At 41.7% G+C, this 27435-nt stretch overlaps 1 long non-coding RNA gene across 2 annotated transcripts in view; it reads right to left on the bottom strand.

Moving 5' to 3' along the window:
* The window catches only part of LOC112548208, a 316083-nt gene that overhangs the window by 86858 nt on the left and 201790 nt on the right, over nt 1-27435 (bottom strand). Inside the window, exon 2 of one of the 2 annotated variants that reach the window (XR_003092009.1) lies at nt 23793-23916. The exons of the other annotated variant lie outside the window; for it this stretch is intronic. This is a non-coding gene — a long non-coding RNA (uncharacterized LOC112548208). The remainder of the gene's footprint in view (nt 1-23792; nt 23917-27435) is intronic. 2 annotated transcript variants of the gene reach the window in all.

The following is a 27435-nucleotide window of genomic DNA, read 5'->3' as shown; positions in this document are numbered from 1 at the left end:
TGGGCTTTGGATATAAAATTCCCAAGGTTTCTCTCCTACCTTTAAATCTCCATTTTCAAATGCGTGTGTATATATGGTATACTGGCAGCTGTGAAGCTCAATGAATCTGGGGCTTCTTGACTACAGAGAGTGTAGCCATATATCTACAGGAAGAAGAAGAGCCAGAGGATGAAATCAAGTACCTGTTTCTGCAGGGCACTTATTTGGAGCAGCTTCATTAAGTGGAGCACTGCTTCTGAGTAGCAGGGAACCACCTGATAAGCATATATGAGCCTCTACAATCTGTCTCAGTGTTGAAGGATATAGCCTCAAGCATGTTGGTAGGGGTCACAGAAGAGTTTTGTTCAGACAAGCAACAGACAAGCTAGCAAGATATCCAGCATTGCATTTTACCAGGATGGAGCCTGCTCCCCTGCCTCTCAACAGGTAAAGTAGAGGAAGAGAAATGTTGACTCTGGGCAGCCCTCAGACATTCACACTGATTTGCATTGTGTATGCCAGCATAGAGCACTCTCTTTGCCTTCTTTATTCTAATACCTGTAAATCACTCTGAAGTACATTACCAGGCAATCAGAATTCTGTAGTAATTGTTCTGAACTCAAGAATTTAAGGAAGCCAGACAGGTTTTAAAATGCTTTAAAATATTTATTTTTAAATGTCTAGGAAGACTGACTTGGGCAACTTAGCTCAACCCCTCCCCCCAAGTTAGTAAAAGCCAAGTGTGTTTATAAAACTGTGAGACCAATCACTTTTTCCATTCTTTTTATCTTTCTACATTAGCTGCTTGCTCTGCAACTATTGAAATTTAAGCCTCAAAATAATATTGTCAGTATCTTAAGTGGGGCAGAAGGGACTCAGAGTAGAAAGGTAGAGCAGGAAGCATCTCAAAAAGACAGATTGGAGGTAGCAAATGTGGTGGAGGGTTGATGAATTTCTTACTGTGATCTAAAATGCCAAATCATTCATTTAACACAACAGGGTACCATGGTACATCTTGGGTGGAATTCTAATTTGTGGTGTGCACAAAGATTACTCTGATATATTATATATGTTATACACATTGGGCACCTACACATGTGCCCAATGCCTGCTCCAATGCATACTAACTAGCACGCTCCAGCAGTCTCAGCATCATGTGTATTCAAGTGTCCTTGCACTTCAAAATGGTGGTGGGGGTGCTTTAACAAAAGCTTATCAAATGAGCTTTCGTTAAAGCACTGCCACTGCAATTTTGAAGTGCAGGGAGCTGAATACATGAGACACTGAGGGTGCTTTAATTATTAGAGCAGCTCCCAAGAGCCACTCTAATTAAAAGTGCGCCCCACCCTTACCCTGGAGCATATTTAAAGATGCCCATTATAGATAAACCCTCTGAGAGTTATTTCAAGAAATATACTAAAGGTGCATGCAAGGACTGCATGCAATATGTATGATTTCATCTAACAATACCCATTTCTATTTCATTAGTCCTAATATTTTCATCACTGGGTAGAACACAGAACACTACTTTATTTATACATCCAGGGACAAAATAAGTATCCTGTTGAGTACATACCTAAAAAATTAACTATCTATAGTACTGGATGACTTTACAATGCCATCTCCATAAATGTGTTTTTGTGGTGCATAATGAAATTAACTGTCTCCAAATTCTCAAGTGTTGACAACAGACATAATATTCCATTGTAAGCAATGGATCCACAACCATTTACTCTAGATGAGAATCTGCTCACCAGTGGGAGTTATGGCTTAGCCTAATCCTGCATTCAGTGTGTCTAAAGAAATAATTCATGATTATTCAGGTAGAAGTGCAACAGATTTATATACAGAGTTCTTATAAACTGGTGAAGTGATCATTTTCATACATACATAAAAAGCCTACTGTCATTGAATAACTGAAGTCACTATCAGCTCAGTTACTTTACTCTCTAGTTCCCTAGTCTAACAGACTAATAAGACCCCTATTTACTTGATTTCCAAGGCTACAAACATGTCCCAGGATAAAATGTTTTATTTGGGGACAAAGTGTAGTCTTTTTAACATCCATGTCTGTTGTCCTGGGATTAATCCTAAAAAGGTTTACGGGATAAATACAGGACATCACAAAGGGCATCTGAACAGTTATACCAGGGCTACATCATCGAATCAATACCAGAAAGGTGGTTGTACATCAGCTGCTCACTAAATCCTGATTATAAAGGCAATGTGTATACATGCCAATCCCTGGATATCTCTGGTCCAAGACAAGACCCATCCTGCTGACAAAAACAGCTGGAAAAAAAACAGATTGTGCCATATAAATAACGATCAAGGAAATACGATGTTAGTTTTTATATCTCCCTTCCCCTTTTTAATTTTCTACAAAATGTTATATCCTGTACATCACTGAACAGTTGCTAATGGTGGCAGAGTAAGCTCCTACTGTGACCTTCTCCACAAAGTAAGACTAAACTTCTTGCTAGTTTCAACAATTATTTCAAAGATGCATGTGTTGGTTTAGTAATGCTCTATCACTCAAAATCCCTTGATTTGTCTTCCCTCCTCCAAGGGAAACTATTCCAGAGTTATTCCTCACTGCATGTGTCAAGACCCATAAATTCTCTTCAAACACAATTAAGGTCGTCTACTATTTAAATCGAAACAGATACCAATTAAGCAAACAATCCTATTAAATTAAGGAAAAAACAACAAAATCCCAAATCATTAGAAATTGCCATTTCAGTGTCTTATTGAGTGTGCACTGTTTTTATTCTGAGCATAGGTTTCCATCTTATTTTATACAGAGCTGTAATCCATTCTATTCTCTGAGCTTTGGGTGACTAGGTTATTGACCTTTGGTGAGGGCAACGTTCTTTTAGGCTCATTTATTTTTCCCCCCTTAGGTTTCTAGTAAGAAACATTTCATTCTTGCAAATGTAATTTCCTTTGTCAATTACATCCATGAGCAGTTTAAAAAAAGCTACCAACTACAGAATGTAGCTTCTGCTGATTTTCTATACACATAATATGCCACTAAAATGGCTTAAATTAAGAGTTTTTGATACAGCAAAAGAAACGGAATAAGATTAAGAGGGCGAAGTTAAGAATGAAACTTTATTTTCGTCTCAGGGCACAGGTAGTAGAAAAATAAAATACATATCATGTTAACTAATAATATTTTAACACAAACAATTATAATACTGAACTGTGGAGAATGTGAGCAGTCACTTTAGCAGTGTCTAGAAATGATCTGTACTTAAATTAAGGTATGCTGGGGGTATGGACAGGCATTCATTTGAGGTTCTAAGAATTTCTGGAGAATTTGCACTGCCACAAAAGCAAAGTAATCAATCTGTGTACAGTTATTTAAGTGCCCAGTCATGTGCAGCATCACAGAGCATGGCAAGATCTGGTACTTCCGGCACTCCCAGCAGCTTTGTAGGGGCCCCCGTCTCCAGAGATTTTCAAGCAGAGCCAAGTGCAAAACCACACTTGTCAGGGACTCTTCCTCCACCCGTACCTCACACAGAGAGTTCAGAGCCACAATACACTTGCCCTCAGTTTCCACTGCCAAAATGCTATTCAGTTAAACTTCCAGCCCCAACAGATCCCTGCAGAGGTGTGTGTAGCAGTGCATTCTGCACCCAGGGCAGCTGTACAGTGCCCAGGGCAGTGCCAGCTCCTGCTATGGTTATTGTGGTGATGCAATCAGCCACTTCTGTGGCAATGACTGCTGTTGTGCCCACCTCCTCACAAAGGCAGTGCCCAGGGCTACTGGTCCAGTCACTGCCCCCACCCCACTTATGCTACTGGATCCCTGCTGCTTGTGTGCCCAGTGCCTCCTGATCCAGAAGATAATATTTTAAACTTGGTTTTGGAAAGTTATCAGGGCACCATGGAAAAGAACCTTAGTCAAGAGTTGATTGACTTCAAACCAAATGGAAGGACAAACAAATCATGCCTATAGTTAAGATGTTTTAATTTCCAAAGAATACATTTTGACAAACTAAAGGAACTAGCTTGTGAAATCAACTGGGAAGATTTCAGGGAAAAGAATGCAGAGAAGACCTGGAATTTTTTTAAGTCCTGTGTGGCAGTTCCAGAGTATGTTGTACTCCTGCCAGCACAATCAAAGTCTGCCACCGCTTCTTCCAAGAGCCCATTCTGCTCATGTGTGCACCATATACAGTGTCTGCAGGCACAACGAAGGTCCTGGCCATGTGATCTCTGGTTTGTCAAGTGGTTTGTCATAGGCAAGTCCACAGTAAGAGAAGTGTTTCTGGTTATCTAGCAGATGCTGGCAGTGTGATTCATCTACCTTGTCATCCTGTGAGAGGTGGGGAGAAGGTTCTGACACTGGCTTCACATGAGAAGAGGGGTCTGCAGGGACTGCCCTTTGCTCTAGCCATGGCCTTCAGAAATTACAGCAGTCTCTGCACCAAGCACAAACAGACCGTCTAGCTGTGCTACCACTGGGCAGAGTTCCACCACTGACTCCACTTCAGGAGAGGCACTCAAAAGTTTTCCCTTTGCCCCACTGGATTTGTCACTTGTAAAAGCCAATACCTGCTTGTGGAAGTAAACAAACGTGGGTTTAACCATCCATGAATTCCAGCTCAGTGCCTGGCTTATACATAAATGCCAGAGATGCTGAAAAAACAGGAACAGGTTGGGGGGGGGGGGGGGGGGGGGGTTGCACAGGAGGAAGGTCTGAGGGGTGGATTCCTGCCCTGTTCCTTGGGCAGAAAGGATTTTATCTTGTCCACAAAGAAAGGAAAGGCTGGACTGTGCGACCATGTGGCAAATTGTAAACCTAGCTCTGCCTCCCTGGGACAGTATAGTTCAGTGACAGACTCTTTGTAGTGATGGGGGGGAAAAAGGCAGGGAAGCAAAGAACACAACCTTATGGGATGCTGGAGGACCATGTCTTGTGCCACCTTGCACAAGACATGGACAGGCATTACACAGGACACTGGAAATGGTTACACTGTCAAGAAGTTGCTGTTGGAAAAAGCTAACATTTTTGTGGGGTTTTTTTCCATGAGAAAGAACACTTGAATACTAATACATTCACTTTTTGCCAGGCTGTACCAATAAAGATTTTTTGGGGCCAATAAATGGCTGATTAGCCATTTCAGCTGTTTCAGCCATACATGGGGGTGCCGATTGAGGACCCTGCGGAGAGTGAGGGAGTGGGGATGGGGAAGGGGCAGAGCCTGGGCAGGTCAGGGTGCGGGACAGAGCTGCAAGCAGCTTGTCATAGATTTCATAGACATTAGGGCTGGAAGGGACCTCGGAAGATCATTGAGTCCAGCCCCCTACCCAAAGGGCAGGAAGTCAGCTGGGGTCATAGGATCCCAGCAAGATAAGCATCCAGTTTCGTCTTGAAGGTGTTCAATGTAGGCGCTTGAACCACCTCCGGTGGCAGGCTGTTCCAGACCTTGGGGGCTCGGACAGTAAAGAAATTCTTCCTTATGTCCAGCCACATAAGGAACATGGACATGGGTGGGGAGGCAGGGAGGCGGAGTGGCTTCCGCCGCTGCATGCACCCCAGGGGAGGCATGGGGAGCATATGCCTCCCTTGATCTGTGTATGGGGTGAGGGCAGGCTGTCCACTGTGTACTCAGGGATGGGCTTGTCCCAGTGTGGGGCTGGGCTAGGGCTGCACTCAGGGTGGACAGTGGTGGCAGTGCTGGGAAGACGGAATTTTGGGGTGGCTGTAGCCACTCTGTAGCCCTCACTCCCAGTGCTGCCATCACCCAGCCCCCTGCATTGGGAAGAGCCTGGCATCAGCCCTGGCTCCAGCCTGCAGCAACAGCCCACCCTCAGCCTGTGCACAGATCCCATGCCTCCCCCATGCATGAAGTGGCAGGAGCTGCCCCCCCTTTCTGTGACCCCAGATGAGCCACTCATACCTCCATCCCATACCCCACCCCAGCCAGTTAGCATCTGCTAATGCCCCAGCCCCACTCCCACCCCCTCCCTTACCATGAGGGCCTTGATCTGCCCCCAACCCAACACCTGTTCCCCACCCACAGACTTGCCAGCTGGATGCTCCTCTCCAGGCTGCTGGGCTGCATTCCCAGCCATGTGCATGCTGGGACATTATCAGATACATCAGCCAAAAAAAAGCTGATTGCTGATAATGTAAATTTTCCTTTTATCAGTGCTGATACAATATGGACTGATGTGTCAGTGCACTCTATTTTTTTAGGGTGGTGAAAGATCATATATCTCAATGCATATGTAATCCCTGTCCATGGCTTACATTAATTTAAACTCCAAACACTGAGGTAATAACAGGTTGGTGAAACTCCACTAATGGATGGAAGTGACAGTTGATCTTCAGTTAGAGATTTTGCTCACCTTTTGCTAAAAGATTTATCTACAAAGAGACACTCTGAAAAGTTATGGTGATTTAACTAGAAGTGTGAAGTTAAAATGCATTAAACCCCTATGTGTATAATTTCATTCAGAAGTGAAGTGGTCTTAGAACTACTTTCCTTCTCAATAAGCACTTGTCTAGATTATAAATGGGCTGCTGTTAAAGTTATGCCAGCTTAGCTAAATTGGTGCAACCCCTTTCTGGAGATACAGTGAAGTGTTCTTTCTTCCAGGGTAGATATACCATCATGCCAAATGGCATTAACTAAACCAACAGAGCCCTCTCGGTGCTATGTTGGCTAGATCTGTATAAATTCGTACCTCCTAGTATAATATAGCTATGCCAAAAAAACTTTTTAATATAGACCAGATCAAAAAATATCCACACAGGGTACATCTACATGTGAAACTAATGAGAATGAATCAACTCTGGCACAGTTCATACCGGAGTTTATTGCTGCCAGATGCCGCGTTTACATGTGAGCTCAAGACAACAGCATGTTGAGCTGGGTCGGAGTAGCCCTGGCTGACAAGGGGTACAGGGGATCAGTTTGCCAGCCCAAGGATGTTCCACCTCAGCTAAACACGCTGCGGAGGGGCTGGCTGGGGCATGAGGGTGCTCCACTGTGGAGTTAACTGGCAGGCAGCCCCTGTATTGAAACACCCTTGTGCTTCATCCAGCCTCACCAGTGTCTATACATACATTGCGGTGCACTAAATAATGAAGCCACAGGATAGTACTTGTGTTTAGAAGTACTAACCTACAGTAGTGTTTGTTTACTGTGGCCAAAAATAGGCTGCACATGTAGATGCTGAGACTTTACTGTGGAGCTAATTAGGCAACTCCATAATATGCATCTCATGTGGATGTAATGAGCTGTACCTTAACAACTTTTGCCTGTACTGGAAACTGAAAATGTATTTTGGTGCTGGACTGCCATTAGCTGTCATGATAAGAAAAGATTACTGGAATGAACTTGTAAGCATACACCTAACGTATTGTCAGATCACCTGTTGCAAAACATAGGTACTATGTTTTCTAGGATGTTCATACAAATTGTAACAAATAAATGGCAAAAGCAGTGCTGGTCGCTGCTGCTGGACGTGCAAAAACAGAATCTCATAGGAAGACCAGATTGTAAGTACAAACAGTTGTCTAAATGCAGACATTCAGACAAAAAGACAAATTAACCAAGACCGTATTACCTGTATTAAAAGTGGTGTATTCTGTTTTATTTCAGAGTAACTTAATATTATGAGGTATCCTGAGTTAAAAATCCAGTGAAGAGCAGGCACTGAAGGTAAATAGAGAAATTCAGCACAAGACTTCCATCTGGGGCCATCCTTGCCTGGTTTACCTCTTATTAAACTAACATGTTTCACTGTCACACTGCTTTTACCTCATGACAATTCATGGGCACTGTTTACCTACAGGTAAAAAAAAAAAAAAAAAAAAAAAAATCTCATGGAAGAGAGAGCCTAAGCTAATTAGTTTCAACCTTCTTGAGTGTTTAGGCAACACATTTAGACACACAGGTTATCTAGATTGCTGGCTTTTGCAGGCTAGCTTTGCCCCCTGAGCAGCTCCTCAACCAGTCCCACAAATAAGTTAAGTTAAAGGTAAGCAATCACAAACGAAACAGCACCCTTCTGCCTCATCCCAGGCACTTGAGGAGGAGCCATTTGGCTCTGGTTTCCAGCATAGCAGCCTGGATCCTTCTGGCAGCAAGCAGTTAAACTTACCACTTGGTTTCTTGTCCCTGCATCCTCTGTTGGGAGCTTTTTATAGGTCCTAGAAGGATACCCCCTCTCCAAATGTGCTGCAGCTGGGCTCTCTCAACACGGCTGCCTGGTCCCTCTTAAAGAAACATACTGCCCAATTACAATATTCTTTTTGTTAGTGTTACACAATGTGGTGATCTCTTATAGTTCTCAGGGATTTGGGAAGATCCAACAGCAGCAGTGGCCAGCACTACTGGTTTCTCACTTACTCATTAAGAATTAGCCATTTAACCTAGAAAAAAACAGTATGTCTGCTTGACAGCTGGCAATCTGACAATTCATTACATCTTGAATTACAGATTAGTTTGAATAATATTAACCCAACAACAAAATGTATTTATAGCTTCCCCTCATCTTTTTTACGATTTATAGTTGGTCAAAAGGGCTGAAACCTTGTCTTTTGGATTCAGCTACATCAAATGTTGTCCATACCTTCACTAAATTCATACCAGAGTATTGCTAAGTACTTAATGTGATGCTGGATCTTAAAACCACTTAGAAATGTCACCTAATGAGTTTAATGAGTTCCCTAAAAGCAGGATCTTCATGTGGTTCTGGGTTTCACGATTAATATTTCTTATAGATTTATGTTTGCATGAGAAGGCATTTAAAAATATGTGGTGTTACAGACTAGTTGCAGTAAGTACTTTGACTAAGTTTAAACAAATATGTTAAAATATGAAAGGAGTGTCTTTATTACATTTTAAACACAGGAACATCACACATTGAGGCTAGTGGGAATGGGGCATTTTTAAAAAGATAGCTTACTAGATATCAATATAATAAAGATGGAACTTGAAAATAAAAACAAATGTAGGCCCAGTTTACAGATGTACTTAATAAATGTACTGAACTTCTATGGGACTCGCTGGACAGCTAAGCAATGCCCCGAATCAGGGTCCTACACCTCAGGATCAGGATATGGAAAAAAATTATAATACGAGTGTACATATTTTGCATAATCACAGACTAAAGATACAAATCTAGCAGCAAAAATGGTGGTTTACATACTCTGACACCATGAATTCTGTGAGATAATGGGTCTGATCCAACACCTAATGCAGTAAATTGAAGCTCTGTCATACATATCAGTGAGTAATGGATCACAAATGCACTCCAATTAATGCCTTTTCCTAATGTATTATTGAATGTCTACACTAATATAGTGCAAACATTCCTCTTACTAGGCCATTCTACTGCTCAAATATTCTTAGAGTGCATTTGTAATAAATCACCGAAACTTTTCATTCCTTAGCTTCACACTACTGCTTGTCCTACCATCTTTAGAAAATGACTACTAATCTTCTGTCATTTCACCTTTTTATAATCCTTTAGTCTCCTCAAGTCTTTTCTAGACTATATCAGGTAGGCTGGCCATATGTCTTGGATTTCACAGGCTGTCTCAGCGTCCTGACCATTGGAGAAAACTGAGGCAGAAGTCTTAGATTGTGCAAATCCGCTGGCATATGCCTAGCTCCTGATTCAGAAACCAGGCACGTGCCGATGGGTTCATGCCAATCCAGGATTTTTGCTTCAATTTTCTCCAGGAAGCCCAGCCAATGGGCTGCTCTCTAGTCTAGACTCCACTGGGCTGTGAGTAGAGTCTCTTGTTCAGTAGATTTGGAGTGTGGGGGAGGAACCACGGGGTTGTGTGTGTGCGTGCCCATGCGCGCTGCAGTGTCCTGCCTGGCCCCATCCTGGGAATTGCTGAGTTGGGTGTGTGTGTGCATGTATTTGTACACTGTGCTGTCCTGCCTGGCCCCACTCCTCAGAGCTGCAGGGTCAGAGGTGTGTGTGTGTGTGTGTGTGTGTGTGTCTGTGTGCACGATGCACTGTCGTGCCCAACCCCACTCCTGGGAGCTGCAGTGTTAGGGCTGTGTGTGTGTGTGTGCGCACACACACACACACACACCATGCTGTTCTGTCCATTCCCACTCCTGGCAGCTACAGGGTTTGGGCAGTGTGTATATGCCTGTGTGTGCCATGCTGTTCTGCTCAGCCTTGCCATGTGGGGGTGGGGGTGTGCGTGTGTGTGCGCGCACGTGCGCGCGTGTGTGTGTGTGTGTGTGTGTGTGCGTGCGCGCGCGCGCACCTTGCTGTTGTGCCCAGTCCCACTCCTCGGAGTCCTAGGGCTAGGGGGCACCTCATGGCACCCTACTGCCCCAGATTTCCCTCAAATGACTATGGTCACCCTGATATTAGAGTAGTTTCCTCAGCCTCCACATATGTCTTATTTGACAATGATTACATAATTTTTATTCCATTTCTTTGTATATCCTTTTAAAAATGTGGATACTGGAAATGAATGTAATAGACCAGCAGTGACTGCAGTAGGACTATGTAGAAAGTTATTTCTACCTCCCTAATTTTACATGTGCCTCCATCCTGATTTCCAAGCATTCCACTGTCATTTTTGCAAAGATGTGACATAGTGAAGTTCATATTCAGTTTGCTTTTTGCATCAGATATTTCTATGATTCAGTGCATCTTTCCCCATCTTGTAGCTGTGCAAATTTCTTCTGAGATGTATGACTTTTAATTCACATTGAATTTCACCTTGTTAAATGGAGTGGGGACCATTCTGCCCATCTCTCTAAAATGCAACAACCTCTGAGAGGAAGAAGACAACCTTTAAATAGCACAGAGCAATATTACATTCAGGTCAAGTAGAGAAAACTATCTTATCCAGCTACCATTAAGTCTGCTTAAATGAATTTGCCCTGAGGAGCTACACATGGCAGAGCCAATATATTTTAATAGAGATTTCAGCCCCATCTTCTATAGATAATGCCATGTCAAAATATATTTTCTTAAGCAGCTTATTGTTACATAAACTACAAAAGAATATTATGTGGGCAAAGCTGAAATACAGCCAGGGTATAGGGACAGACATTCCTTCCCTACCATAAAGGTTACATGAAATTTGGAAGATCACAAGTGGTCAGGAACTTAGCTTTGCCTTTCAAAAGAATGATGGTATCCTCCTGCAATCCAGTGAAATTTAATTGTATTATTGCTGCATGAGTTTAGTACCAAACTAAGAAAATACTGCCACATTTTTGGTTGAATTGCTAGCATCACTGGTTACAACACAGAGGGTGGGTCTACATAAGATGCATTACTGCACAGTAGACCAATTTACGGCACAGTAACCATCACCGTCTACATGTGCATATGCTTACTGTGCAGTAAACTGGTCTATGCCATGGTTAATTTGCTACCTGCAGTAGCAAATGCAGGTAGAAAATTAACTGTAGAGTAGTTACTGTGCAGTAAGGCACATGCAGACGATTGGCCGGGAGCAAATTTGCTCTCAGGCAGCTGGGCACCAGGGAGTAGGAGATTGCTCCCTGTCCCCAGGAGCTCCCTGCTGCCGGGACAGGCTCCAATGATGGAGCCTGGGCTTAGAGAATACCCCCGTGCCATGGCAGCAGGGAGCTCCCAGCCTCAGTTCCACAATTAGAGCAGGAGCTGAGAGATTACTCCCTGCCCCCAGGAGCTCCCTGCTGCTAGGGCAGGCTCCAATGGCAGATCCCAAAAGGAGGGAGGTCCAGACCCTGGCTCTGTGATCACTGGGTCATACTGTGCTCCTGGTGCATGACCCCATGGAGGTGGTGGCAGGGTCCTGGGCTTCCCACAGTGTATTAGGGCCCTGGATGGAACCCATATCCTTGTCACCTGCCTGGCTCCATGGCGACCGCTCCCACTACAGCTAGTTAGGCTTTTGCTCTGCCATGCTGCAGGCCATCATCAACCACCGCAGCACCTTCACCAATGTGAGCGCTGGCTGGGTGAGCAGTGCCCATGATACCCACGTGTTCTGCAACTCCACCCTGCTGGCCCTGGAGAAGAGCAGGCACTTTGTACCAGGGGTGCTAGATCTCCAGCTGGGTGCATTAAAAATACACAAACATACAGTCCAATGTAAAACATTTCTGTTATAATATCCTCTCAGTCAAAAGCTATAAAGGCCACTACAGTTAACATTATCAAAAATATGATCAAACTAATAGAGAAACAGCAAATAAATAACATTTATCTCAATTTTCTGTCAACCTTATCTGTCTGCATAGCCATCAACCCATTTTCCTTTTTAAAAAGGTATACTGAGGTAAAGTTAAATACTGTTGGTTTATAACAACAATTTTCCTCTAAACTAATATGACTGCAACCTAGATACCTAACAGTTTTCAAAGCATTCAATGATTCTGTTGAGTGTCTTGCCACTTTTCATTTATATCTTCTCTTAGTTGGTCCTACACAGAACTAAAACTGAAGTCAGTTTCTTTACATTGTACCCTACTAAAAATAAATTACTTTGAAAGTAGACATCAGGTTTGATCTTATAAGTACGTGATGTGCAGAACTCCCACAACCAGCAGCAGCTAAGTTTTAGGGAGAAAGTTCTCTCATAGGCATTGTGGAAATAAGTTTAAACCAGGTCTCTTACTTGACTAAGAAGAGAGACAAAGAGAGAGAAAGAAAAGAGAAAAAGATGTTGATGCTATGTGTTTCAAAATGTTCTAAGATAAAGAAAAACCTTCATGCCTTGTTTTGTCTTGATATATTAATCTCTGTGTGCAGATGTTAACCTCCTCCTTTCCGGGAACCAGAAACTGATAGCTGTTCCCAAAACACAATGTGTTTGCTAAATAAGCGAACTGCCTATGTGTGACAAACGAATGAGCAACTTCTTCCTGTTTCTTCAAGGTTGTTCTGTCTGAACCATGCATCTTTTCTCGCTGTCTAAAGTATAAATATGCTTGTAAACTTATAGAGTTCAGAGTTCCTTTGAGAACCTGCCCTGTGATCACTTGTATAGGTCTAAATAAATCAAGATAGCTCTATCAATTCTGATACAACCACAACACAAAGTTTGATTTCTTCCACAGCATGTCACTCTAAAATAATTTTTTTTTGAAGCAGGGTTCCAGAATAACTACACCAGTAATGCAAGTCATTACAAGAAATATGTAGGCTTTTATGAAATATATAATGAATTTAAAAATACTCTCTCTGATTCTGTTGTCAGATACAGATTTGAGGCCCCTCTGAATGTGGAACTTGACACTAAATAAATTCCAGATTAATTCATAAAATAAAATATATAAGAACCATTATTAATCACTAAGCAAATGTACTATAGCAATGCCATTATCATGGCTTGTTACACAAGAAGATGTAGCATTCAAAATATAAACTGCATTTTTAGAGCTAAATATCTCAATGAGATCACATGTAACAAATCAACTGTCAGCCCAGAATAAGGGTACCTTGCTTGTCCAAAAATCACTTGGAAAAGAGAAAAGTAGGAGAAAAAAAAAAAACAAGGACTTATCCACGTAGGCCTAATTTTTGTACCCTGCTACCCTACGCATCCTGCTTCCTGGGTAAGTACACTAACCTGGAAGGGGTCTCGGCCAGAAGTTCCATAAACCGGTTTAACCTAAACCAGTTCAGCCTGATAATACATCCAGCCAGGTTTATCCTAAACTAGTTAAACCACTTTCAAAATGGCTTAAAGTGCACTGAACTTCTGTTGTGTTACAAATCTGAACCAGTTTCTGATCACGTCAATCAGTTTATATGTAACTTCTGCCCCTAGCCTTATTGGGGTTAAAATATAGAAAGGCCTTCCTCCTCCTTCTCCTCTGTCTCCTCCTGCTTGTTTTTTCACAACTTAGGCTGGGTACATATGTATGTAGCCTCATAGTTCCCTGGTTAGGGTGTATCTTATGGCATATGCTCAGTAGCCATGTGAACACTTACGCATCTACCCAACACAGGGAATAGAATCAAAAACAGTACGTGCCAAAAATGCTACTTATGTGACTGGAAAACTGCTATTTGGGCACATGGAGGGTAATAGAATTTGACCCTTAAAGTGCAGAGGACCAGCACCAGAGCTCTATGGAATTTTCCACTTAAAGGTTTCAACTTAGAGCTCAGATGAGACTCAAGTGGAGCACAGACACTTGCAAAGAGTTGAATTTCATCCACAGACCTCATCCTAACTAACTTGTGCACCCAAAGCTCCCAGGAACACCACTGGCAAAGTCTTTACTCAGTCAGTCAGATCTCCCACTCTTTTCTATAAATTGGGCCTACTTATTTCTTAGGATCCAAGTATAGGGAGAGAGATCCTCAACTTGTGTAAAAATGAGGTCAATAGAAATGTAACAACTGTGGTTTACATCAGCTAAACGTCATCCCCTAACTGTTCCAGGAATGCAGTCTCCAAACCTTCCCATTTTATTAAAGTTACACGCATGCACTTCCCTTGTACTTACATATGCCCCTCAACAATTTGCTACAGAATATAAAAAGTTGGGAGAGGAAGTTTGTTTTTGTTTGTTTTTTTTTTTAAATTAAGAGAGAGGAAAATAAGCTAGTTTGGAAATTAAGACATTTAAGATGTAAATTAAGCTAATTTAAAAAAGGTAGTTTGGAAATTAAAATATTTTTCACAAAAATAAGTTTAGGAAGTTGCACAGAGATTTTTTTAAAATTTCTATTCTTAGATTGTAAATTTTTCACTACTTATTTTTCATAATTTACTGCTCACTTGAATGTCACAATCAGGATACTGTCCTTGCCATGGGTATCTACAAGGAAAACTACATAATGTCAAACTAAAATGGAAATGCAAGTCAGAGGGAAAACACAGCATAATACATCAATAAGATCACAGAAGAGTAGAAGTGTTTTGGGATGACATAATATTAAACTCAATAACATGATATAAATACATCACTGAAGAACATTTGGTCGTGGAAGAAAAAGGAAGCATGTTAATGCTAATCAGTCGAAACAGATCTATAATGCCAAGGTGTCAGAAAGACATTATTAGATTATCACCAACTGAAGAAGAGGGACATTAAATGCAACAAAATATATCATGTCATTTTCCTTGCAGTGTTGCAATATGGGCAACCTAGCATCCTATATAAACTCCCAGTTGCATGTATGAGTACACGTGCTTATTTCTGGGCCAGTAGGTAGGGAAAATGCATTTATAGAGGCTATTCCTAATTTCCACATGACCATTTGCTTCAAGGCATCTTCTATGCCTTTCAAATAGAAATCTTTATATGCTCACTGCATTGAGTTTTCTGCATGAAGTAATAGGAGCCTGGCAGTGCAGTAAATTTTACGTCTTTTGTACACAATTTTTTCAATTGTGTAAAATTTTATTCACAGGGTGCACATTTTTACACATAACTCATCACAACTTGTAAGGTAAAAGTTGGGCCTTTCTTTTTCAAACTTCATAAATAGTATGGGGCAGCACTTTCCAGGAGGGTGGGAAGAACACTTCCAATTCTGTCCTATGTCTATGCATTATGATGCATTGTGAATTACATGATCACATGGCCTTTCCCAAATAATGTAGTATAACATCATACATCTTTTTCTACAGCTTCTGATCTACACATGTTGTAGCTAGTAACACAGTAGGCTTACAGTGTGTAAGCCTAACATTATTGAGTTAAGGTTGATCTTAGATCAGTTTTCCAAAATAATTTTGTATTCACACCTAGGCTGGATTTTCAAAGAAACCCTACTTCCATTGGCTAGAAACAGTTACTACATTTGGACCCGAGTAAGTTCTGTCTGTGTTTGCCCTGGAACAAAAATATCCCAGGATTGGCATGTACACACATTGCTTCTAATAGGCATTTACCGAGTGGATGAATGCAGTGCTGCTTTTCCGCCACTGAATCAATGATGCAACCTTGGGATTACTATACAGATGTACTTTGCAATATCCCAGCATAAATGGGTATTACCTCTTTATCAGAAAACATTTTCAAATTTATACCAGGCCAATGGACATGGATATCTTCATGACTACACTACAAAAACTATAAAATGGTTTGTCCCAGGATATATACAATGTCTATTTGCAGCCATTGAGACACTTAGGTGAAAAGGCCACATTGGAAACATTATTGATCCCAAAGCCTAGGTTTCTCCATTTTGCAGATACTAATACACAGAAAGGATTTAAATAAAGTTCTCAATACCAGATCAGTCACAGGCCCTGCAAAACGGTCACAGATCTTGATCGCCTGACCTCAAATCATTAGACAATACTTTATCCTCTAGACCATGCTCAAATACACAGCTAAGATGCTGATGCTGCTGTTGAAATAGATACTATGAATAGAAGTATTGCTTGGTTCATTATTTTTATTTCCTCAATTATATGGAAAGCATGATCAGATTCTTAAACATCATTTAATCTATATTTTTCCCCCAAAGTCAAATAACTAAATCTCTTTTCTTTTACAACACTTTTACATTTCCACACTGCTTTTTGCTTCAGGGCCTGGGAAACTGTTACAAATGAAAATTAAACTTTAATTATATTAATTTAATAGGAGTTAGTAAAGTGTTCTGCATGCATATTTAAGAATTATAACAATTATATAACAAGTGTGAAGTAATCAAGTGGCTTGACTTTAACACTAACCACCACATTAAGTAGATTTCTAATTATACAATGGGCTCCAGATAGAAAACCACAATTAGTGAACATCTGACCTAGAATCTTCAATTTATTGAACTGTGGGATACCCTATGGACAATATGGCAAAGGCTGATGTTATAGCAAATGAACAGGAACTGGACAGCCAGGGAAAATGAATATGTAACACTCCATTTATACATCAGCAGTTTATCTCCACCCAAGTTTAGTAAGAAAAAAAGAAAAAGAGTGCACATCAATGGCAGAGCTGGTGGTACTACCTGTAATTACATTTGCCTGGCACCTCCCATCACAAAACTAAATTTTCAATTCTTATTATTTTGCTAGATCTTAATCGGGGCTGAAATTTTTCCAGGATAGTTCACTGCCTCACACCAAACTGTTCTAGAAAATTTGAACCTGAACAGTCCAACCATGCCTAAAAACAAGGCTAATGAAGCATACAGTTTTTGCACAGCTGCCACACACAGGGGCTCATTTCCATTTATTTTCATCCCTCACTCCCAGCACCTGGTCATCCCACCTTACTTATACTACTGTCTTTCAGTAGGTTTAATACTTCCATGATTTTGAATGGTAGCTTAATATTTGACTGGGGCAGCCTTTGTCTTAGGGATATGCACTTTGATGTCTTCTGAAAATTCACCCGAATTAGGTCAATTCATAAGGCTTTGGGAGAGCTTCCTTAACTTATTTCAGATTCTATTTTCAGTGGGCGTGCTCTACAGGAATCAATTTGGGGAACAGGCAGAAAAGTCTGAGTCCACTAACTCAAACACTCTTCCAGAGCCTAAAGAGGCTTCCAAGTGTCACCATTTCTTCACCATCAGAAAAGATATGTGGAACCCATTGGCAAAGTATACTGTTTTCTTCTTGTGTTGGTCCACATAAATGATGACAATGCAGTACTGCTGTCAGTGACTCTATTAGCTCATATGGCAAAGGTTCACATGGTGGCTTTTAAGTTTCCCACTTTGTTGATGACCCATGTGGGTATCAATATGATGTCATGTGATAGAATTCTGGGGCTTTTTTCCCCCCCCCCCCATTTGTTTTTCTAAAATGCTAGGCAATACTTCTCTCCCACCCCAATGCACCCCTTTGTTAAAAGTATTTTAACCAGGTTGCAAAATTAAGTCACTCAAAAATTAGGAAATTATACTATTAAATTGCCAGCATGACTCTAATTTGCCATTCTTGCATATGTACATTATGTTATAGTTTTTAATTGCACGACTACATTTTGATTTTTCCACAGGATCCTCACTCATTCCACACATATGTAGGGCGTGCTATGGGGATGAATCAGGATTCTGTACTGAAGGAAACTGTTTTCTGTTTCATCTGTAGCAGACATGGGAAGCCCTATAGTTACTGGAGATTAGAGGAAGACAAAAAGAGGGAGCTTGTGCATGTAATGCCATTAACATGAACATGTGACAAAAATGTCACATTGTGTGGCTTAATGGTATCACAGTGTACATGTGGAAGACTTTTGGGAGTTTTAAATAACTTTACATCATTGCCAATTAAACTGCATCCAGATGTATTTAGTTTACAATGTTGCAAATTGCAACAATGCAGCTATCAGCTCTCCCCCCAGCTGCAAGAGAAGTGGCCAGGCTCCGTCAAAAAGAAGGAACGGGCCTTTCATTGCTTTTGCCTTCAGCAGGTGTCTGAAAGGCCCAATCCTTTTTTTTTTTTTTTTTTTTTTTTTTTTTTCTGGCAGAGCCTACCCGTCTCTTCCACAACCACAGGGTAAGCTGCCAGCAGGCCAAAGTGACCCCTGAGCTGCAGGGAGCCCCAGTCTTTCCTTCTGCAGTGGTGGTTCCTTCTGGGCCACCTGGGCAGGTTGCTAGTGGGTCGGGTGCTGCCTCAGTTTGGGGTCGGGGAATAGTTGAATTGGGCCAGGTGCTGCCGCCAAGCTGCAGCAGCACCCAACCTGCTAGCAGCCCACCAAGATGGCCCCAGGGGGCACCACCGCCATGGAGGGAAAGATGAGGGTCCCCCTGAAGCTCAGGGGCTGCTCAACTCACTGACAGCCCACCCGCTGGCTGTGGGCAGGCTCTGGCTCCAACAAATAAAAGCAGGGGGTTGGGCCGCTCACTGTAAGTGGCAGAAAAATTGAAATGGTTTAGTTCTCAGGGTTTTATTCTGTGCACAATGGTTTCAATTTAGGAGGCATATAATAAAACCTTGGAGATTAAACCCCCATCATATGTGCAAGTGCCCAGAGTGTCTCATGGTAAAGGCAACTGCATTCTTTTCTAGAAAACAGGAATGTATACCAGCCTCTGCTAGAACTTCTATATTTTGCTAGTCAAATCATATAAACCACACTTTACAAGGTGGTCAATAATAATACATTTCTCATTTCTGAGTACCTGACTTTAGATCCTGGAATCTGCACTCATAACTACAAATCAAAGTCAAGTTGGATCTCTTGTTTGAACCTATGAACTGCTATACAATGCATGCATAGACTTACTGGGAGGGAGCTGCTCTCCACCACACTGCCTGTCTGCCACATGCATGTGTGTATACACGCATGCATGTGACACCTCCCGTGTCCCACTCCCCTCTACCCCAAGCAGCCCCTTGCAGGCGGGAACTCTGCCAGCCTGCAAGGAGAAACCCCACGGTTTCCAGGGATGTTCTTCTATAAAGGAGAAAATCCACATTTTGCTTCATTTTTCTGCAGAAAATGGAAAAACCTGGCCCCTGCTAAGGAGTAATCCCATAATATTCTAGCAGTCTAACAATATATTTTATTTCAGGACTAAATTTTACTTAATTATTAAAACTTCCTTTTTCATTTTTAGGTCTTGATCCTACAAATACTGACTTCTATTATGCATGTGAGTACTCTGAGCATGTGTCTGGGTGTTGAAAGATTGGGCTCATCATAGACATTAGGGCTGGAAGGGACCTCGTAAGATCATCAGGTCCAGCCCCCTGCCCAAGGGACAGGAAGTCAGGTGGGGTCAAAAGATCCCAGCAAGATATAAATAATCATAATAAATTGATGCCCATTTCATTGTCTGCTTTTTTGTGAAATAATCCCTATCTTTTCTGTTTTGCCTAGATTCCTATAATTATTTATAATTAAAATAACACAGTGGTGTTCAACCTCTGATCCATGAAGCCATGTCATCTTACACATGGAGCTCCCCATGGCTAAGTACAGACAGTCAAAAAGCCTGAGGTTGAATCAATTCAATCCTCACAGGTTAGTCTAAACTTTCAAAATGGCCAAAACTGGTTTTAGATAAACCTGGATGGCTTATCCATAACATCACCTTTGATTCCAGAAATGCAGCCACATGCCTGCAGTGGCCCAGGTCAGAAGCCACAGGGCACTAGAGTACATCTCGCTGCTCAGCTAGATCAGACACCTTGGGCCAAGGCTGGTCTACCACTCACCTGTGAGGGGAGATACAAAGCATCCAGGGATTTGGGACAGAAGTTCAATAAATCGATTTAACCTAAATCAGTTAAGTCTGATACTACACCCAGCCAGGTTTATCTTAAACCAGTTTTGGCCATTTTGAAATCAGTTTGTGTGTACTGAAGTTCTGTTGTGTTACAGATCTGAACCAGATTCCAATTGCTTATACCAGTTTATGTGCCATTTCTGTCCCTAGCTCATGGGTCTGAAAATCTGGTGGCAGGAGAATGAAGGCAATTAACACTGCCAGCACTCCCCAATCATGAAATGTCTAAACCCTGCTGGCCAGATGACATGGGGCTGGGGTCACAGGTGTGATCTAGCATGGGGCCTTATCCAACGTAAGGAGCCAGGGCCCAGCCTGGCACATAGGGCTGGGACCATTCTCTGGGCCACCCCCATGCATTGGATTGGGCTCCAGTTGGGACAGCTTCACACATTGAGTCATGCCTGCAGCCCTGGCTGCATATGCAGGGCTGTTATCTGAACTCACACTGCTCAGGGCTGAAAGGCTGGGCACCTACAAGACTGAAATGCTGGGCACTAGTGGTCTGATATGCTGTTCACTGTCCCAAGGGAAAAAATTCTGAATGTATTTGTTTGGAAAAGTAATGCTCATACACACTGCCTAGCAGGTCTTGGTAACTGCTGCTTATGATACTCAGCATAGGGAGCATATGAAAACAGAGAAGGCAGTTGCAGGACAGTTGAAAATCAAGTGGAATCAGAGTCAGAGATAAGTTAGAACTGTTAAATCCGGAGCTTTGGAAACAGTTGTTCTGATAAATAAGACCAAAATTCACATCAGGACTTCTTCCAAAATTCAAAAGCCAATTGAGGAGGTTTTGCAAAACCAAAAATCAACTTCATTTCTCCATCTGCCAATCAGAAGGCATTTTTCTGTGCTGTAATGCTTTGCCTTAAGAAGATTCATTTTTTCCCCATAAGGAGACTAGGACTTTTGCATCTAAAATATTATGATGTAACAAAATTAATGCAATCTCAAACCCAGACATCTCTGATGCGAAAATAAAAATAGACAAACTGCCTATATTACTCATATGCATGCCTTTTCACATTCATAGTAGGCTTTCCTGGCTGGAGAAACAGTTATACTCTGATGAACTTTCTACCATGACAAAAAGATCCAATGTAAATACACTGCTTTAAAAGACAGAGACCTGGCAGTTAAAAAACTAGCATAATATATTGCCGTCTCCATCTGAACAGCCTACTCAGATTAAGGAGGACCAATGAACATTTAAGGTGAAGGGAGGAGTTATAGGTTCTGGAAGACAGCAACATTCTTCATTGTGATTAGCTGCCAACTTCTGCCAAATAAAGAAAGAGATTCATCCCATATATTATATGAGGGGCAAGGAGGCACAGGCTTGAGAAGTGATTGAATAACAGGCAAGAGAGTTATTTTCCAAGTGCAAGAGACAGTAAACATACAAGGACATTAGTCCAAATAATGCAGTATACAGTTCTGATAGCTATAATACCCTGATCTCAAGAAAGCTAGAACATCTATTGTAGAAATCTAGCATGGATCATAAATATATATGAAATAGTTGCCAGCCTCTTTGCATAGGTTAAAAAAAATGACCCCCACAAGGCATATTTGCAATTGGCCAGGGTTCTTTCAGTATTCTAAACATCATAGGCCAGAACATCCTCCAGTGAATCAAAGACTTAGTGCTTAAGAGCTCTCAAGAGCACTCAATCAGAAAATACATTTACCATGAAATGTTTTATAATAATAAAGCTCTCAAGTTTTCCCTTTATTTAGCTACTTTCCTAACTTTTCCACATCTAAAATTTAGATTAAGATTAACCTTAATCCCACAACCACTGTTAACATTAATTTTTGTTGCAGTCACCTGGTATGTTATACATTCTAAAACAATTTAAAAGGCTGGGGTCAGAATGGAGCACTGAAAAAATTAAATATGACATTCTCTGGTGCTATTTATAGTCATTCAAATTGAAGGTGACAGTTATAGGAAATATGCTGTTTTCCTCCTTTGCATTTAATGCAATTGCAAAAATAGACACCTCAAGATCAATCATCAAAATTGCCAGAAGGCACCGGTGCTTTACTGAAAGTCCCAGAGAGGTGGTTCAGATCCATACTTCAGGAAAGAATCCTTGTACATCAAGGAGAGTTTTGACAATCAAAGAAATTAAACAGTACTCAGTGGAAAAAAAATAACCATACACTTTAGAGATGCCACTAGTAGTAATTTTCTTTCATTCTCCCTCTCTGCCCAACTCTTTGACAGTGTTAGAGCAGGGGTTTTCAACCTTTTTTAGTCTAAGTACCCCCGGCAGCCAGACAGAGCACAGGGCGGGGGAGTGGAGGGGGAGGAGTGCATGGCCAAACACTGAGCATGGTGGGGGAAGGGCAAGTACTGCATGGCTAGACATGGATCAGGGAGACGGGGATGGAGTGCCTCTGCCTCTCAGGAGGAAGGCCAGAACAGGGTGGGGAAGCTCAGCAGGCTGGGGTGAGGGCAGTAGCTCCCCTCTCGGGGTGGGGAAGCTCACTGGGCTGGTGTGTGGCAGCGTGCATGCTTCCCCACCCTGCAGAAGGGCACCGCTGCCCTTGCTTTGCCCCAGCCCTGCTCCTGGGAGGCAGCAGCACTCATCCCCACCCACCTGTGCGTACCTCGTAGGACCGTTCCAAGTACCCCCAGGGATACGTGTTCCCTCAGTTGACAACTCCTGTGTTAAAGTAATATTGTAGCCATGATGGTTCAGGAATTACGCAAGAGGCATGGATTTCTTAAGGTGATATCTTTTAGTGGACTAACTATATCCCAGCTATGCCAGTGATTCAATAAAAGATATCACCCTAAGAAATCCTTCCCTCTTGCAAATCTCTCTGCAAATACCTGCCCACAGAGTGTTTGTAGCTTATTGCCACAGTGTGTAATAACTAGACAAACTAGTTTAAAAGAATGTGGTAGCTTCAAGCCAATGGTCTGAATGAATATTTTACCCATTCTGTTGCTGCAATGAGCATGAGAACATGCATTGAAGATCCAAAGCAACCTTTTAAGATTTTTGCTTGTACCAATGGAAAGCCTGTATTTGAAAAAAAAAAAAAAAAAAAAAAAAAGTCTATGTTTCCAATCAATAGGATCCGATACCCGAGAACTCAGCCAGGAAGTAGTTGGAGGGTTGCTAGAGGCACAAACACACTGAAATGAGGAGAGGCAGTTATGGATACAGAAAGATGCGATGACATGCCTAGCTTATTTCACATACTGCATCAAAAACTCTAAGCCTAGTCTTGACTGCTTCTTCTGTGACATGATTCCTTTGTGATATCAACATCCAGCTCCAGTTCTTTCTGACAGCAGATAAGACAAACATTATCTCTTTGTCATCAGGTGAAAAAACAAAAAATCTAAAAGATCCAGACAAGTAAGCAGCTTTCTATAGGAAGTGTTAAGTGAGTATGATTTAAATAGTACTTATTGGTAATAACATTACAGTTCATATTGGTTTTGTAATATGCTGTATTCAGGTAGTTTGGGGGCCTTACTCTTAGACCACAGCTCTGCAGCACTGCATGAATAAACACAACAAGAACACAATCCTTGGTTTGACTAACTTTCAATATAAGTGTAAGACAAGACAGAAGATGTGGTTGTGACAAACAGAGGAGGGTAACAAAAAGCAACGAGACATGCATCCTACCAAATTAATAGGGTTCAAGTCAACATCAAAGAAAGTTGGTATGATGGATCTTCCTTGAAACTTCCATTCAGTATAGTCAGGGATGTAGAAGTAGCAGAGCCACGGCTTGCTCAGCCACATAAAACTGGATGAAAAAAAGGGAACATATTTGCCAAAATAATGTGTGAGAAAGATGTCCCCTTTTCAGCACCCCCCCCCCCCCAAAAAAAAAAAAAATCGCCGACTTCTCTACAGAGAAAGGGAAATACTAAGAAACCACATTGCAGATGTACAGCAAGAGAACTTTTAGGAGGTATTGGCATATCATGGAGTCACTGACTCTCCCTGTTGACAGTCTTGTGCGGGGCAGCTCTTCACTTCACCATGCAAAAGTCATTACATGATTGCTTCAACTAAACTTGCAGATTTCCCAAAGCTGTGGTGGAAAAATATCACAGCACTGACTATAAGTATATCTAAATATCACAGGGTGAAATGTGTGGGCTGGTCCTCAGAATTCCAGCGTTGGTGGGCCTTTTTCTGGGTAGCAATGAGCTGAATATTTTGTTTCCACGTATTTAGTACACAACAAATAGCACAGCACTGTCTGTTATTTTCTCTCTAGCACTATAAAGGGATATTTTTCAGTTCATGCATAATTCACAATTTACAACAACGATACCACAATGACAGAAATTCTCTTTAACACCAAGAAAAAAAAATAAGAAAATGTTGCTATCCTTGATTTAAAACTGTCACGTCACGCTGGGCACAGATTTTATTTTCACATCACAAGCAGCACTGACACATACTTCACAGAAAAAAAAAATGCAATATATGTATTTTAAAATTTGCCAACTTTCTAAATATTAGCTGCTCTTTAAATCTCAGTACAATTGTACTTTTGGAAAAGTTTGATATTTGAACTTATTAACAAAAAAGTACATGAAGAAAAATAATATATATTCTGGGTGCGTTAACTTTTTGGGGTTTGTTTAATTTTTGGAAAACCAAGAGCATAAAATGAATGTTTGTTTTTTTTTCTGAAAAATCTCTATTTTATCTGGACTCAAAAAAAGCTGGGACAGGGTGCATCTACACAAGATGTTTACTGCACAGTTGACTAATTAGCTCTTCAATAGTCTCAGCATCTGCACGTGTGACCCTATTAAGGCACAGTAAACTAATAAATGCTGCTTTAGGTTAAAAATTGTGAACACAAGTACTATCCTACAAAAGCATTTAGTACACTGCAACACGCATGTAGATGCTGACAGGGCTTGTTGGGGCATGAAGGTACTACAATCCAGGGCTGCCTGTCAGCTAGCCCCACACTGGAGCACCCTTGTGCCCCAGCCAGCCCATCCACAGCATGTTGAGCTGGGTCGGAGCAGCCCCAGGCTAGTAGGCTGGCCCTGGGCCCCCTGCCAGCTGGGGCTGCTCCGAGCCAGCTCAACCTGCTGCAGTGCTGGATGCATATGTAAATGCAGTGCCCAGGAACAATAAACTCTGGCACGATATGCTCTGGAGCTTACTGTGTTGCATTAATTGTACATGTAGATGTGCTCACATTCTAGAATCACAGGATGCACTGATTACAGTGCCCTGTTTGCTGAACAAATTTAAAAGGAACATACTTTAGTTCTAGTCACACAGAACTGTTTCACTATATCATAACAAATTACCTCAATTGCTCCAACATAAACTACCAAGCTAAATTCAGCTACTTCATTCATGTATTTGATTAACAAGTAACTTATTTGAGGAAAGATGGGAGGAAATTATTTTTAAAAATAGTTTTAATTAATACATTAGCTAAATCCTCAGCTGGTATAAATGATCACAGTTTTCACTGACTTAAATAGAGATATGCTGAGTTACATCAGCTGAGGATCAGGTCCAACAGCACAACTGCCACAACACAGAACATTCTACACCTCTGCTATATTCCTTTTATATTTGTCACTCCCCCTTCTAATACTTAGATAGGAAAATAATCTTTTTATCTTCAGCAAACCTGTTCATCTTTTTTTTTTAAAGTTAATTAAACCTACCACATGTATCCTATAATTTACATTTGGGAGGTTTGTGTTATACCTATATTTTGTGGAATTTTCTTTATCGATGAACTATGGCTTTCACAATTGAAACTCCCGGCCTAGTAGCGCATTAAAAACTTCATTTTTCAAACACAAGGGAAAACAAAAAAGAAAAAGTGAAGCTTCCTAGTTTGCATCTTCCTAGCTATAATTTAGGAAACATCTACATAATTGAGTTACGTTGTGTGGTTAACACATTCCTCTGACAGTCACAAATAATAGGAATGATGACCAGTATTATTAGTTCCAGTACAAACATTTGATGACCATATTATTTGTGTTCTCCATACTTTTATCAGAAGATTCTAGGAAAAATCTCATCAGGTATCCTACACTGGGCATACCTACATGAGATGCTTTACTGTACATTAGACTAATCTAATATGCAGTAAAGCATCACTATCTACATGTGCACAGGACTTACTGTGCAGTAAATAAGACTAATGTGTGGTTGTAGTATCAAGAAATACAGGCACTAGATTAACTGCATTGACTATTGTGCGGTAGCGCCCATGTAGACGCTGCCTGGGAACAATTTGCTTTCAGTCAGCCTAAGCAGCAGGAAGCCACATGGGGAAAGGGAGAAGCTGTCCACATCTCCAAAGTAGTGCTCACAATCACAGCACTGCTTGATGGTGCTGGCTCAGGGTGATGCCCCATGGCTGAGCGGCAGCAGCACCCTGGGCTCTCTCTTCACTTGGATTGCTGAGGGAACAGGGGAGCTCTCTGTCCCTGGTCCTAGTGCTGCTCAGCTCCTGGCTCCTCCCAGGTACGGGTGTGGAATGAGAATCAAATGGAGCATGTGCTGCATGGGCAGCGGCAGGGCTGAGGGGATAGGAAAGCTCTCTGTCCCCAGCCTGCAGAGTGCTACTGCAGCTCAGCAATGCAGCACTGTCCCAGGCTAGTGCCACCAAGCCAGGCTGTGATCCCAAGCTCCATGCAGCTGGAAGCTGTTCTAAGACAGATCTCAGATAGCTCCCCTCTGCTCCCTGGAGCCCAGGCCTGATCCCCACCCCTCTTGCCAGCCCGGGGCTGGCACTAGGGGACCCTGGAGCTCCCTCTAGCTGCTTTAGGCAGGACAAAGGGCAGAAGCAGTCCTGACTCAACTGGTCCTGCAAATTTCCTAGGAGACACAGGTGCACATGTAGACGCGTTCCCGGGCACTGTTTACTGTGCCTTCTTTTAATGTGCAGTAACCTTCAGGCACATTAATTGTATATATAGATGCACCCACTGTCTGTTGTCAGACAAGGATAGAGGATATAGTTTCTCATTGTGTAGCATGATTTCAAAATGAAACTGTACTGAAGACAGTAGGATAAGCAGTTGATTCACTTACAGATATATAACTAAACAATCCTATCTAAACAGAAGAACTGTGCTTGAACCTGGATACAGCTGGCAAAGTCACAACTCTAATCATAGGCCATGTCCCCAAATGCAGACATGCGTGGTTTGTGGCACCATAAACCTCTTTGTGGCACCACAAACTGCATGATAGAATGTTAAAACCTGTCTTGCATTGCAAATTAGTGGGGGGGGGGGGGGGATTTGTACAAGCATAT

This window comes from Alligator sinensis, unplaced genomic scaffold (assembly GCF_000455745.1).
Source record: "Alligator sinensis unplaced genomic scaffold, ASM45574v1 scaffold654_1, whole genome shotgun sequence".
NCBI classification, from domain to species: Eukaryota; Metazoa; Chordata; order Crocodylia; family Alligatoridae; genus Alligator; species Alligator sinensis.
The sequence above is the reverse complement of the archived record's forward strand: the minus strand, read 5'-3'. Positions and strand labels throughout refer to the sequence as shown.